This window comes from Lactuca saligna, chromosome 7 (genome assembly GCF_052625555.1).
Source record: "Lactuca saligna cultivar CGN05327 chromosome 7, ASM5262555v1, whole genome shotgun sequence".
In the NCBI taxonomy this organism is placed as follows: domain Eukaryota; kingdom Viridiplantae; phylum Streptophyta; class Magnoliopsida; order Asterales; family Asteraceae; genus Lactuca; species Lactuca saligna.
Window position 1 is genome coordinate 15,078,745 of NC_136423.1, and position 16,256 is coordinate 15,095,000.

Below are 16,256 nucleotides of genomic sequence, written 5' to 3' on the forward strand. Positions count from 1 at the left end.
GACAAAATCAGAGGATGTAAAGACAGTTTCCATGGTTGTGGCTTGCTTGAAATTAATCAGATGCCTCCAAAGTCTGAACACTAAGTGATGAGTGTTTAATATGACTTATGGCGAGAAACAAATTGCATATGTGTCTCGAATCTGATTTCCATGGAGAAAAAAATACAAATGAGTCTCAAAAAGAAAATTACCCTTCAAACCACAAAACGATTACACATAATTTCTTATATTCTCTAGGTTTAATTTAAGAACACAAAGAAACGATCTTTGAATCTGAGTTGAATTTGATTTTGTTTGGATTAATCTTGAATCTGCCTGACTCTAAAACCACAAAAGATAGCCATCAACCCTAAAAAAAACAAATAAAAAAAAATCAATTGTTCCTATTGTTTTCTTATAATCGATCATCCCTAAAAACATAAAAATAACGAGACCTGTAATTTTGGGGGTGGTGGTTTTGATTTTGGAAATCGATGGTTTTAGAGTCGTCGGAGTAGAGACAGGAAGACAAGGTGGAATAAAGAGGAAGTTTTAAAAATCGATGGTTTCAGTTTTGATCTCCTCCTCCAAATACGTATCCAGAAAACACAAGTGCATACCCTTGATATAAGGTTTTCGACGAGAGGGACATGGTGGCAGACAGGCTTTCATTGTGTCATTATTTCAAGCAAAGAAGGTGAAGGAGAGAAATCATTCTTGCTGGCTAGAAAGAGGAAACTGATAATGAAAATAAATAAAATGGATTTGATATAAGGTGTGACATTTTAATTTCAATTGTATTAAAATAAATAATAAAATTTACTAAAAAGAAATTATTAAGGGCATAATAGTCTTTTTAGGTAAGTTAAATACCAAACGGGCAACAAAAACAAAGGGTTGGGACCTTCCGAGTTGAAAAAATAAGTTTGGGACCAAACACGCAATTTACCCTAAACCACAAGGACCATTCGTATAATTTACTCATAAAAGAAACTTTCACTTCCACCTTTTACTTTCGGTTTAATATTTTTTAGAGGTTAGGAGCATTGTTATATATGATTTGTCAAGTTTTTATATTTGTTTTTATTGCATTTCATTCATTTATTCGGTGAACATCATATCATTGTTGGAAATACGTGTTTTGGCGAAACACATTATACTTTGGGGCATTTTTGGTCGTTTTTTGTGGGCTTGAAGTGTTTGAGGGGGATAATTAAGGACCTCACACAATTTTGGATGATAAAAGAAAGACAAAATTGCAAATTTGGTCCCTATGGTATGTCCAAACTAGCATGTTTGGTCCAAAATGGGTTTGGCTTGCAAAGATGGTCCAATAGTTTCTATTTGTTGCGAGTTTAGTCCAATGGCTTAACAGCCGTTACCAAGCTCCCGTTAATTTACCCATGCCCCTCTCACTTAAGGGTATTTTAGTCCATTAATCCCTGTAACCGTTCCCGCTAAAGCTCAATAAAAGCAGTTCGTCTCCTCCTCAATAAAGTAGACCGTCGTTCTTTACCAAGATCAATAAAAGCCCTAGACACAAAATCAGTTCTGTTAGTTAAGCTGCGATTTGTAGAGATTATCGGTGGATGAACATAACAATGTGGCACGTAAGGTTGTTAAACACACCCTTCAACCCCAAGGTTGTTTATGGTACGTAATTTGCCCTTTTTCATCTTTTGATTTCTTGATTTTTTTTAAGTAAGTCCAACTGAGGTGTTTTTTTTCTTGTTTTGAAGATGGACACCCAACATTGTTTACCATTAAGTTGTACCATGGAGGTGAGTTCACCAAGTACCCTGATGTTCGTTACATTGATGGAACTGTAAACTATGTTGACATGGTAGACATAGATGAGTTTTCAGTTCATGAGCTCGATGCAATCATGAAGGGTTTTAGATATGGGGTTCCTCCTGTTATATACTACCATTTTCTTGTGCCTGGTGGAGACTTCCACTTTGGTCTTCGCCCTTTAGGAAATGATCAAGATGTTGCAAACTTTTCTCAATATGTCAGTGAGCACAAAGTGATGAAGGTATACACAGAGCATGGTGAAACAAGACTACTCACCTATTTCTTGAATCCTAAGCCTGTTACCAAGGTTACCCTTGTACAGTTAGATGAACCACATGAGGATGTGCAACACATTGATGAAGCTCCTGATGACCAATCAAAGGAAACACCTGTGATGACTACACCTACTGATAATTTAGTTGATGTGGTGCCCACTCAAGCAAACCAACCTGAAATCCAAGTTAATGAAATAGTTCAAGTCGTATCCTTATCACCTGGATATAATAGGAGAAGGGGTATGAGCAAGGATGGAGTGATGGCATCTTGCAGTAAGAAAATATACTTTGATGATATTGGTGAGACTGAACAGATAGCCAAAGACTTTGTTGAGGCAGCTACTGATTTTGATATTGGACTCTACCAACAAATACTACAAAGCAATGTTGATGGACTCAATGGCACTGACATGCATGATGTCAATGAACCTCAGATGGATGAAGAAATCCAACCTCAAATGGATGAAGAAAACCAAGATCAGATGGATGAAGAAAACCAACCTCAAATGAATGACTTTTGGGATTTTGACTATCAAACTGATGCTTTTGTCCAAGATGGAAGTGAAAACCAACCTCAGTCTAACATGGATAGTAGTGGAAAAGAAAATGTAAGTGAGGTTGAAAGTAAAGAAAGAAGTGAAACAGAGTAGGAAGATGATAGTGATGATAGTGATTATTGGGTGGATGAAGATAATGTAATTGAAGATATTGAAGTTGATATGGGGGATTTTAACATGAGCATTGATACAGAAGTAGAGTTCTTAGATAAAAGGGCTAGGAATCCTAGACAACATGAGAGTGATGAAGAAGCAGATGAGTTAGATGTCATTGACAATGATGCTTTTGATTCCATGGATGAGGATTCTGACCAGGACAGGAAGAGAAGAGCAGTTTTGAAACAACTAAGTAAGGAAAAAAGTTGTTCTTTAGGTGAGGTTCATAAGTGTCATTTTAAAATAGGTCAAAAGTATAACAGTAAGCAGGAGTTGAAAGAGAAAATCAAAATGCATGCATTGGAAACAAAAAAGAATATTGCATTTAAAAAAAATGACAAATCCAGATTGAGGGCCATATGTAATGGAGTTGTGGCATTTACTAATGGTGGAGTTGGTGGACCTACCCAAGCTGAAAAAAGTAAAGGGAAAATTAAAGGGAAAAGTAAAGAAAAGGACAAACAAGGTGGTACAAGTCAGGAAAAAGTAGATTCTTCTTGTCCTTGGATGTTACATGCCTCGAGGTCTACAGATGCAAGCAGCTGGTACATTAAAACATATGAAGACAAACACACTTGTATGAATACAAGGAAGGTGAGAGCTGCAACAGCGAAGTTTATGTCCAAACAAATCATGGATCAAGTAGAATCCAACCCTACTATCCCAGTTAAAGCTCTCCAAGAACAATTACAGAAGAAGTATGGAGTGGGCTTCTCAATCCATAAAGTTTTTAGAGCTAAAGCAGATGCAAAAAAGATTGTAGTGGGTGATTACAAAAAACAGTATGAAGTTCTGAGAGACTATATCCTTGAGTTGCAGTCAACCAATCCTGATACCATAGTCAAATTAGAACTTGGAGATGTTTCAGAATCTAATTTGGTGAATTGCACTTCAAGATGTTTCAAAAGAATTTATGTTTGTCTAGGGGGGATGAAGAAGGGATTCAAAGCTTGTTTAAGAGATTTCTTGGGGCTAGATGGGGCTCATATGAAAGGCCCTTATCCAAGCCAGATCTTAACTGCAGTTGGATTAGATTCCAAGAATGGCATATACCCACTTGCATATGCCATCGTAGAGATTGAAAACTGCGAATCTTGGAAGTGGTTCCTTGAATGTCTTGGTGATGACTTGGATCTACATGCTATGTCTAATTTCACTTTTGTTAGTGACAGACAAAAGGTAATGGTTGTTTATTTATTATTTTTAATGTTTATTTTGTTAATCATGTGTAATTTGTTGCCAGGGTTTGCTACAAGCAGTTAGTCAACTGTTCCCATGTGCTGAGCATAGGTTCTGTCTCAGACATATACATGAGAACATGAAGAAACAATGGAGAACTAAGGAATATAAAGATCACCTTTGGGATTGTGCCACAGCTACAACAGTGCCAGAGTTTAACCATTTCATGCACCAATTCAGTTTATATGACAAATCAGCATATGAATGGTTGAAGTCAATACCACCACAACATTGGGCAAAAAGCCATTTCACAGGTAAGCTACTATGACCATTTTACCCTTTTACCATTTTACCCTTCACATAACATTATGACACTTTTACCCTTTTCTATACAGGGAGAGCAACCACAGACATGCTGTTAAACAACCTTTGTGAGGTATTTAATGGCAAGCTAGTTGATGGGAGAGACAAACCAATTATTAGCTACTTGGAGTTTATTAGGGAATATATGATGAAGAGGATATGCAATGTCCTCAAGGTGCAACAAAAGTGTTTAGGCCCACTCACCCCAACAGCAACAAAGATCATGGAGAAGAATGAAGCAGCTGCTACTCAGTACATTGCAGAATGGTGTGGTGATGAAAAATACCAAGTCAAAGGCCCATGGAATGATCAACATGTTGTTGATATGCATGAAAGGGTATGCAGCTGCAGGAAATGGGAATTAACAGGTATCCCTTGCAGACATGTGATTTCTGTGTTTTATAACAAAGCAGATCATGGTGAGTGTGTACAAGAGCTCCATACTTATGTCCACAAGGTGCACTGGCTACAAACTTGGAAAACTGCATATGGGTACAAGGTGGAACCAATTAAAGGTCGGGCATTGTGGCCTAGAAGTGAGTGTCCAATGCAGATCACACCTCCCCCACACCGTAATCAACCTGGGAGACCCAAGAGGAAGAGAAGGCAATCCATGGAGGAGAAAAGTCAAAGCAAGAGTCAAAGTCAGAGTCAAAGGTCAGATGTTGGTCCCAGTGAGATTCATGGTCATGGTCCACATGGTAGTGGGAAACTAACAAGAAAGTTTGTTAGTGTGACTTGTAGTAAGTGTGGAAACAAAGGGCACAACTCCAGGACATGCAAAGGTCAGGGAGGGACTTGATTGTCTATGTTGGTTTTATCTTTTGGTTTAACTGTATTGAACAACTTTGGTTTGATTCCTAGATGCAGGATGTCTTTTGTTGCAATAACTTTGTTTTCAATTAACTTATGACATGTATTTTGAAGATGGTAATAGGTATTATGTCTTTAGTATGCTTTTGTGTTAACTACATATGGATGCATTATATGTTATCTTTAGAAGGTTATGTATGAACAATAGAACAAATCCATAATTGGTCAATAGATACCAAATTTTCATTAACCATTACTTTGCATTACAACAATGTTCCACATTAGCAAAAAAATACTTAAACCAGACACATATACCCATATCCTATTACAAAAGATAACCACAATCAACCTGTGGACTTACAACAAGAACAGCAACACAACAACAAAAAAATCCAACTATAGACTAGGTAATACTTCAACATAGTTGCTTGTTCTTTGATCTTCTCCATTGCTTTTTCATGCTTGCTTGCTTGTTCTTTTATATCATCCATTGCTTTTCGTAGCTTATTGATTGTCCTAAGCAGCCCTGGTATTATAACTTTGGAACGAGCACACATGGGTTCATCATACCACCCAATAAACCCACATGATGAATTCTTAAAAAAAAGAAGAAAGAAACATTAGATCATCAGGGAGTAGTCTTCAAAATAAAGTTTAACACACTTACCGGGTCAGGACATCCCCAAAATCGGCGCCCTAGGTTGTTATCTGTCCACGATGTCCGAACTATCGCCCACTTTCTGCAGACGCACATCACCATTGTGGATGGAGAAGATGAAATCACAGGGGGGTGATCGATGGAGAAGATGAAATCAGAGAGGGAGTGATAGTTAGGGCTTGTTGCTGGAGACGAGAATAGAGACGTTGTAGTCTCTTTATGGACTAAATAATAATAAAATAATAAAGGGGCTAGATGAATGGACTAAAATACCCTTAAGTGAGAGGGGCATGGGTAAATTAACGGGAGCTTGGTAACGACTGTTAAGCCATTGGACTAAACTCGCAACAAATAGAAACTATTGGACCATCTTTGCAAGCCAAACCCATTTTGGACCAAACATGCTAGTTTGAACATACCACAGGGACCAAATTTGCAATTTTGTCTAAAAGAAACTCTATACATGATTTTTTGTTAGAGATTTTAGTGTTACCAGATATTTTGTGTAATTTGAACTAATTGTTAGTGTATCTCACATCGGTGCGACACGGTCTTATAACAGGTTATATATGTTGGAGTCACCCTTCTCTCCACAAGGGCTCTTTTGGAGAGACAAACTTGATGGATTATTAGCATAACATCATTCCTATGGTGTTCATGCAACCCTAATTGCTTTGATCTAGGTTTTCTACACTACTAGAAAAGCAGCCTTTTACAACGCTCATTGCACGTCGTAAAACGTTCAGACGACGCGCAAATGCGCGTCAAGGAAGGCCCTGTCATAAAGAGAGACGACGCTCATTTACGACGCGCATTTACAACGCGCCTTTATGACACGCAATGCGTATCAAGGAAGACCCTGTCATAAAGGAAGACGACACGCATTTGTGTGTCGTAACCTTACGACGCACGTGTTTATGACACACAACGCGTATCAAGGAAGACCCTGTCATAAATGAAGATGACCCACCTTTTTGCGTGTCATATTTTTAAATGTTTTTAAAATTATATATTTTTGATAGATTTACTAATTTTCAAATTAAATAACACATTACTAGTCTCATAATATAAAATAAAATACCATAAACAATAAAGATAATTCATTGCACTAATATATCAAATACAAATAATCATTCCAATAGTAAGTAAATGTAACACATTGCTAATATTGTATAATATTTATTATAGAAAACAAAACATGTACAACATTAAAAGAAACCCATGACTAAATTCTCCTTTGACAATTTCCTTTCTAAATAAATAATATGAATGCAGGAACTTTGAGAGGCTGCAAGGCACTAATATGTCAAATTAGTTTGTCTGCATGTTTTCAGCCAAATATAGGAAATTTCAGGAGTATGTATACATGTCATTATATATATATATATATATATATATATATATATATATATATATATATATATATATATATATATATACTCGTATAGAGAAGCATTCAGAATGTAAAATTTCATGTAAAAGGTAGTAAAGTAGATGTAATTGTAACATCTAGAAAAATATCATCTTTTGTTCTTCTCCATCTAGTCCTTGTGAACCACCTGCAGATGAAGCGTCTAATTAAGCTCTTTGAATCAACTCAGATCTCTAATTAAGCTCTTTTAGGGCCCTATACCTTTTATGCTTTCAAGCCAGTATATTTATATTTTTAGGTCAGGCCTGGGGCATTTGCCCGTGTTCACATGCACTGTAGAATTAGCTGGTTGTACCTTTACAAGTGAACCAGCCAAGAATAAGAAACAAGCTGAAAAGAATGCTGCCATGTCAGCTTGGTCATCTCTCTAACTTTGTAAGCCATATAGTCAATATATATATATATATATATATATAGAGAGAGAGAGAGAGAGAGAGAGAGAAAATGGGTTTATAAAAAGATCTACTTACTTTTTATCACCTAATGTTTAGTGACTCAGCAAACAGAAAGTTCATTGATGCAAAAAGGGATGCTGGAGGAGCATGTGATTGTAAAGCTACTCAACCAACATATCATGTCATTAGAATAGACAATAAAGAGAAATAGAAATTGAAAATACAAATATGCAAAAACAACTTACTTGTAAGGGAGATGGTAGAAAATCCCTGTACCCAAGCTGCATAAAAATTTATGATATCAACAATATATCATATTATAATTTTTATAAAAATGAATTATTGGATTAATAATGGACACCTCACCTCAAATCATTCTTGTTCAAGAAGGGGTTCCATTTTCTGATATAAATACCCAACATAATCCAAGTATGACCTTAAGTCATGTCTTTGAGCTTCTGAGTAACAAAATATTAAATTTAATTCAAAATCATATAAAAAATGGACACACCGGAAACTAAACACGAGTCTCAAAGTGATCAAAATAATAATGGAACAGAAACTCTTGTTCCTGACTCTGGTTTGGTTTCCATCTCCAGCAATGACAACAGAAAAGTTTCCAGGGAGGATATTGAACTTGTAAGGGAATTTGTTCTTCTTTCTTTCTTGTAGTATTACAGACAAGTCAAGATTTGGTGTATGTTGATATAAATCTTGAATGTTGCAGGTTCAAAACTTGATAGAACGCTTGTTTGCAGTTGTATATGAATAGGGATGAGGTGATAAAAAAAAAAAAAAAAAAAAAAAAAAAAAAAAACTCTATTAAATCATGCACGGACGTATAGATCCTGGTTTTACAACTCTTGGTAATCACTGCTATGTTATTATTATTATTTTTACGTTGTCTTTCCTTTTTTGTTGGATAGTTTGGCAGAAGTTAGAAGAAGAGAATGCAGATTTTTTCAGAGCCTACTACATAAGGTTAAAATTGAAGAAGCAGATCATCCTTTTCAATCATTTACTCGAGCATCAATATCACCTTCCAATGCCTCCAAAGCTACCTGTGGGTCCCATACACAATGGGGTATGGTAATCTCTTGCTACAAAGAAAGAAGTTGTATTTTTTACAAAGTGAAGAATTATTATTCAATATTACTCTTTTCAGTGCAGTTAACAACTTACCCATGGGATAACCAGTTCTACAACAACCTCCAATGGGGAATCCAGGTCAGCCTCATATGGATTCCATGGGTATGTCTAGCTGTCATGTGGTCAATGGAGTCCCTGCTCCCAGTAACTTTCATCCCATACGAATGAACTCTTATTATATTTTGATCTGATGAATTAATAAAAAAAAGATAAAAAGAAAGTTTTTCCCATGTGTTGTTGCAGGAGTATGGTAATGGATGGCAATGCTAACCCATATACCAACATACATACAGTTTCTTTACACCTTGCTCATAAATATCATAATAGAAACAAACGTACTAACATTTTTGTATTATACCAATAATAGCAATATGTAACAGCTAAAGATACCATCTTTATTCATCTCCCTTGTTTAAATGATTGATAATTAAACTAGCAAATATGATGTTGTTTTGTTTTTTCAGATCTAGGGGCTCTTGGAAACTATCCTGGTTCACCCTTTCTGCCTTCTGATTCAGATATATTAAAAAATATAACCCCATATTTAGGTAACTTTGGTATGTAACAACTTGTAGGTTATATATCATATGCTTCTAATCTTAAATGCATATTAGTATTGATGCCAAAAAAGGCTTTCGGTTTTTGTCGTATTTATGGGTACTTAAGGTATTATTGAATATTAGTGAAAGGAATTCTTCATCTGTATCCTCAATGCGTTGAAAAAAAAGGAAACTCACGTTGGGCATAATTATCAGTTTGGTTTACACCAGATGTTGCTGGAAGTTTATGCACTGGTTTTCCAGAAAGCACAATCTGAATACTAATTAACTAGTTTTACATTTAAGGCTTGACTTGTAACTACATAATATGTTAAAAAAAACTCATAAGAATCCTATACTCCCTTTTCATTTAAGGCTTGACTTGTAGTCAAACATCAATTAAGTTTCATTGTATAAGACAAGTTCTTAATACTAATTAACTAGTTTTACATCCTTAATTAAGTATTACCTTTTAATATCTCGGAAAATGGAGGTAATATAGGAGGGTCTCGATTCTGCAACCAAAGAATAATTATAAGATCAATTTTTGAACAGTTCAAAAGTAATATAAATAAGAAATACAAAAGATGACTTTCTTTCAGTATTAAGCAATATAAAAACAAACCTATATATGAAAAGCAACCAATAATATTATGGATAAAGAGTTAAGAGTTCGATCTTTGAACTGTTAATATCATGTGCTTTTTTTGTCCATGCTTTCATCTGCGTAGATAGATTTTATCATTAGTAGTCAAATTTTATCCTTAATACATATTAATAAGCTACAATTTCAAGGTATTAAAACCTTCCATTTACTAGGATAATTTAATCCATGTAGCAGATTAAATAAGCTTACCAAGAAACTTAGCTTTTGGAATCTGTCATCAAGCGAATTATAGCTGACTTTGAAATTCCGTCTCTATTTTCAACTGAAAGGTCACATTCAACACCACTTCCAGCATCAATAACCTTAAGGATAGGCAACTTAGCAGACAGAACAGGCTGAACACCTCGTACATGACCTACAACTAAAGGGCAAAATGGTCATTAAACAAAATCAGACATATACCTTGAAATTTAGCTAAAACTCATAACTAGACCTTTCACAACATGAACTTCTAGACATCTAAAAGCTAAAGTCTCGGTTGCTACCACAAACATGTTAAAATGGTGACGTCAAATTTCAACTTTCAATCCTTGTTCAATTCAACTTCACTAAAACTTCTTATTGCCCTGTTACTTTCACCTTGGTGAACAAGGTCCAAGAACTCAAAACTGTTTTCAATGATCTTCTGGTAACACACCTACAACAACCAAAAACATCTTCACTTTAATAAAACATGATGATGATCCAAAATAAAATGCACAGTGAGTTATCTGTATTCTTGAAACTGTAAAAATAAGGTATTTCAATCTTCACACCTAGAACATCGATCCAGTTGATTTTCTTTCCTTCCATGCTTCAATAAAAAAAACGTGACAAAATTGAAAAGGTTTTTACCTCAAAATCTCAGGTTATAAACGAAAGTGGAGACGTAAGATGGCTTTGATCGTGAGGGGTTTTAGAGAGAACAGGAAGAAAAAGGAGAGGGGCTCGGGTTTTTTAGACTGAGATAGGGATGGCGAGATTTAATAAAGAGTGAAAATTAAGCTACTTGGGTGAAAAGGGGACTGTGATCGTTGTCTTGAGCACGTAATCTTTGTCTGAGCACACCTTCGAAATCAAAGAATGGAATTTGGTACCTCTTGTATGTTTTCACAAAGAAGAATGTCGATTAAACCCCACGTAATTCCTTTTTTGCGTCTCTCTTTCCATTCTGTTCTATTATGCGAGCGTACCCTTTGATCCCGCTGAAGAACTTGAGACGCTGTTGATGAAGGAAACCCATAGAAACATTGATCAGGGTTTAAGTTGGTTAACACGCTTTGGATCTTCTGATTCTCGGTCGTGGGCCTAGACATCTTTGCCCCTCTACTACCAGTCCAACCAACACAGATGGATCTTGAGTTGAATAATGCACTGGGATAGAGTACAGACCAATGGAAATAACCCCTCCTCAACGTCGTTGAGGAATTAGATTATTGCAGAACATAATACGATAAATAAATAAAAAAACACTTACAGGAACTTCAAGTATGAGGCGGGGTTTTAGGGTTTCTTTTGATCGATGAAGATTTTAGGAACTTCAAGTATGAAATTATCGATCTTTTACACACAATGCTTTTATGGTTTCTTTTGATTGAAGAGGATTTTACAACATACGAAGAAGAAGAAGAAGGACGAGAGTATCAAGGCGGGGTTTTTTTATTTTTTGGAATTCATTCCCCCCTTGGCAATTAAAAAAATGGAGAACGCGCGTTCATAAAGAAAAATATAAAGCGAAGGTTTTAGACGATACGCTTTTTTATGATAGGTGCCCTCCGTGTTTTTAATTTATTTTGTTGGACACTATTTTTTGGGGCGCGTACAAATGAGTGTCCTCTATCCTTCAAATTTTGCAAAACTGACATTAATTTTTAGGGCACGCACAAATGCGCGTCCTTTATCAGCGAGTGTCATTGTTTACGCGTCATTAAAGGGCTGTTTTCTAGTAGTGCTAAATTGAACATACAACATTGAATACCAAAGCAATAAACCCTAAAACTAGCATATAAAATCCGAAAATCACGTATGATTAGGGTTTAGATCTTACCTTGATTGTTATGTAGTAATAACAATCACAAACCTTCTTGATCTTAACTTCTGAAAGCTTAGTGCCCCAAGTGTTGCACCTCTAATGGAGTCACAAACACCACAAGCAACAAGATGACTTTAGAGAGGGAGGAGGATGCACAAAATTCATCCAAGGCACTCTTGGGAAGCATTGGGCCGAATTTTGGGAGCCTTAGGGTTCCTTCCAGAATCAAGGCCTAGACAATCTCTTAGTGGGCTTCCACCATGAATTCGTCCACCTTATTCCTAAGGAATCTGCAGCCCAAAAACCAATTATCTTATAATTGCAATTTCAGTCCCCTAAGTTTAATTAATCTCTTTTGACCGTAAAATTAATTTTAAATTAATTCTTGATTAATATTAATTAAAGACTAAACTGCACAAATGGTCCCTGTGGTATGTCGAAAATTGCCACTTTGGTCCAAAAAAGTTTGGACTTGCACCATAAGTCCAAAGTTTTCATTTTGTTGCTTGTTTGGTCCAACCTATTCTAATTTTTTTCAAAATGACATATTTACCCCTGTTAATTTGATTTCTCTTTTTTCTTATTTGTTTTTTTTTTGAATTTCAGATTTAAAAAAACAAGAAAATAAAAATAAATCTCTCTCTCTCTCTCTCTCTCCCCATTATTTCTCCTTCCCTCTTTGTTTGTTCTTCGTGGTCGTCAAGTACCCTTGATCGTCGACTCCACCACCGTCGTCGCCGTTAGCCACCGCTGCCTTCATCCCCTATCGTCTCCACCACCACCAACCTTCGATAGATTTGAAAGCCAACATTACCTACAAAAAACCATAACCGATTCCCACAACTGGAGACCATCTTCTCACTTTCATGGTTCGTCTTCTCCATTGAAAACCATCTCCTTACCCCCCATTTTCGACAAAAACCATCACCAACTTCCGAAACCCTAGCGCCGCCGCCTTATCTCATATGGATTAGGGTTTTCGGCGAAGACGAACGACGGCGACAGAGGGTTTCTTCGAAGAAAAAGGATCTGAGATAGACAATACTCGCCGGAGAAGAAGACAGAAACGGAGGCGATGCTTATGGCTCAAGTTTCCAGACAAAGCCTTCGTCGAGGTGTGAAGATGACGACATTTATCTAGGTTTTCAAATCGGGCCTACTGAAGGTTGAAGCCACCTTCGACGTTGATATAAGTTTTCACATCTTCTACGCCCTTCGTCTTCTTTAATACATCGCCTCCTCCTTCTGTATCTCCATTCTTTTTCTGGCCACGCCATATACTCTTTGGATTACTATCTTCATTGAGTTACGATTCTGCTGAGAGAGATAAAGAAATAGATAGGTGGTGTTGCTCCGACTGAAAATAAATTTGTGGTGGTCGGAACCTTGAATCGCTGAAAGTTGGTGATGGAGGCGGTGTTAGTTTCTTTTTGTGAAAGTTCAGAAAGGAGGGAGAGAGAGGTATGAAAAGGGGAAGTGCAGGTGGGGTTGATTTTCTTTTTTAGTTATTATAATATTATAAATAGGAGAGAGAGAGAGAGAGAGAGAGAGAGAGAGAGAGAGAGAGAGAAAGAGAGAGAGAGGGAGAGAGAGAGAGAGATAGATATTTATTTTTAATTTTATTTTCTTGTTTTTTTAAACCTGAAATTCAGAAAAAACAAATAAGAAAAAAAAGAGAAATTATATCAACAGGGGTAAATATGTCATTTTGAAAAAAATCAGAACAGGTTGGACCAAACAAGCAACAAAATGAAAACTTTGGACTTCTGGTGCAAGTCCAAACTTTTTTGGACCAAAGTGGCAATTTTCGACATACCACAGGGACCATTTATGCAGTTTAGTCTTAATTAAACAATATGATTTATCTTTTAATATATTATCTGCATCACAATTGTTAGCTAACAAAATAGATAAGTCATATCTGCTCATGTGATCATTAGTAACTGTCGGTTCAGACTGGGGAAACAGAACTGGTTCTGAGCCAGAAGGGACGGAAGGTGGAGTATGTATAGGAGCGTATGGAAATCGATTTTCATCAAACACGACATCTCTTGAAATATAAATGCGACCTGTGGACCTATCTAAACATTTATAGCCCTTATGAAGAGAGCTATACCCCAGAAAAACACACAATGTGGAACGAAAACTGAGTTTGTGAGTATTATATTTTCGTAAATTAGGCCAACAAGCACAACCAAAAACTCTAAGAAATGAATAATCATGGTTGATTCTTAACAAGCGTGTAAGTGGTGCAATATTGTTAAGAATTTTGGTAGGCATACGATTAATCAAATAACACGCAGTCAAGAAGGCTTCATCCCAATAACGAAGGGGAAGAAATGACTGAGCTAATAGAGCCAGACCAGTTTCAACTATGTGGCGATGTTTTCGTTCTGCTATTCCATTTTGTGGGGACGTATGAGGACACGAGACACGATGTGTGATTCCCACTTTTTGAAAATATCGGTGTAGTTTTTGGTATCCCCCCCCCCCCCCAGTCTGACTGAACACTATGGATTTTGGTGTTTAAAAATCGTTCAACATGGTTTTGGAAGGTATAAAACACTTGTTCAACATCATATTTGTTTTTGATAAGGTAAATCCAAGTGTATCGACTGTAATCATCTAGAAAGCTAACATAATATTTAAAACCCCCACTAGACACTTGAGCGGGTCCCCAAACATCAGTATGAATAAGTTCAAGAAGACAGGTAGAGACACGAACAGAAGTATTATAAGGTAATTGATGACTCTTTGCACATTAACAAGCATCACATACTGATGACTCATTACTAGACAAACAACCTAACTTATTTGAATTTAAAATAGTCTTGACAACTGTTGAAGTGGGGTGACCAAATCTTCGATGCCATTGAGATGAAGAAACTTTGACACTTGATAAACCATGACGCTGCGGAAGACTTTTAGAACGACTGATAGGTATAGGGTAGAGACCACCTTTGCTCCTACCTAGTAGTAGAACCTTCTTCATGGCTATGTCCTTGACACGAAAAACATTAGGATAAAGTTCAATAAACACATGGTTATCAGACATAAGTCTCTGAGCAGATAAAAGATTTTTCTTAATGTGTGGGACATATAAGACATTTTTTAAATGGAGAGGTCTAGTTAAACCGGGAATTACTGAATGACCAACATGAGAAATAGACAAACCTGCTCCATTAGCAACTTGAACTTAATCTTTGCCATGGTAACGTTCTTGGACAGTGAGGCGATCAAGCTCATTGGTTAGATGATCAGTTGATCCACAATCAACAAACCATTTGGGTCTAAATTATATCCAGTTGATGTCACACTGTTGGCCCCACGGTAGTCTTCTGCTTGGTAAGTATGGTTGAAACGGTTCCTGCAAGTTAGGGCTGTGTGACCAGATATGCCACATACTTGACAGCGGGGTCCTCCATTGTTCCGACTGCGCCCACGACCTCGTCCACGGTAACCACCTCCTTTGTGGTTTCCTCTCTGATTGAAATTGTTGTACCCACTTGTATTGTTGTAATTGCGACGAGGTGCGCTGTTGTTATTGTTATTTTCTTGGCGGGTGATGTTATTAGCGGACGATGAGAACTCCACAGTGCTTCCCATGGCGGTGGCTTAAGCCTTATGTGCTATTAGATAAGAGTAAAATTCTGGAAGTGTAACCTTCCGTTCGTTGCTGAGAACTGTTATGGCAGTAAACAAATCGCCATGTCCTGGTCCCAATCCAGCCAACATGTAACCTATTACTTCCTCATCCTTCATCGGTTGTCCAATATTCGCCATTGTATCGGCGAATCCAGTTATTTTCTGATAGTATTCAGCAACACTTAGGTCTCCTTTCTTTGTGGTTGAAAGTTGTGTACGAATCTGAATTGAATTTCCACGGTGCTGAGCAGAGAACATGGTGTGGAGCGTTGTCCACAACTCCTGAGCAGTGCTGGTGCAGCGAATTAATTGGGGAAGAACTTCCTCTGTCATCGAGGATAGGAGACCACCAATCACAGCCTGATCTTGAATAACCCAGGCATTATGCTCAGGATTTGGGGATTCTTTTGGGGGCTCAACTTCCTTCGCGGTGGTACTCGTCTTTGTAGTTATCACGGCTGAAGGGGCTGGTGTAGTGCCATCAAGATAGTCGAAGAGTTGGACTCCCTTTAGAATAGGGACCACTTGCGCTTTCCATAGGAGGAAGTTGGAGCGAGTTAGCTTGCAAGATATAGCCGTAGCGATGGTAGAGGACTTGACTGGGGCTGACATCGTTGGAGAAAGAAGAGAAATACTCTTTGAAG

The 16,256-nt window shown here is 37.0% G+C and overlaps 1 pseudogene across 1 annotated transcript; it reads left to right on the forward strand.

The window, feature by feature from the left end:
* The first annotated feature begins 8,102 nt into the window (after positions 1-8,102).
* On the forward strand, positions 8,103-9,360 carry LOC145006683 (uncharacterized; annotated as a pseudogene). Its single transcript, XR_013662968.1, has 7 exons — positions 8,103-8,240; positions 8,329-8,393; positions 8,426-8,467; positions 8,528-8,690; positions 8,767-8,920; positions 8,994-9,000; positions 9,215-9,360. The product of XR_013662968.1 is annotated as an uncharacterized LOC145006683 (transcript).
* The last annotated feature ends 6,896 nt before the right edge of the window (positions 9,361-16,256 follow it).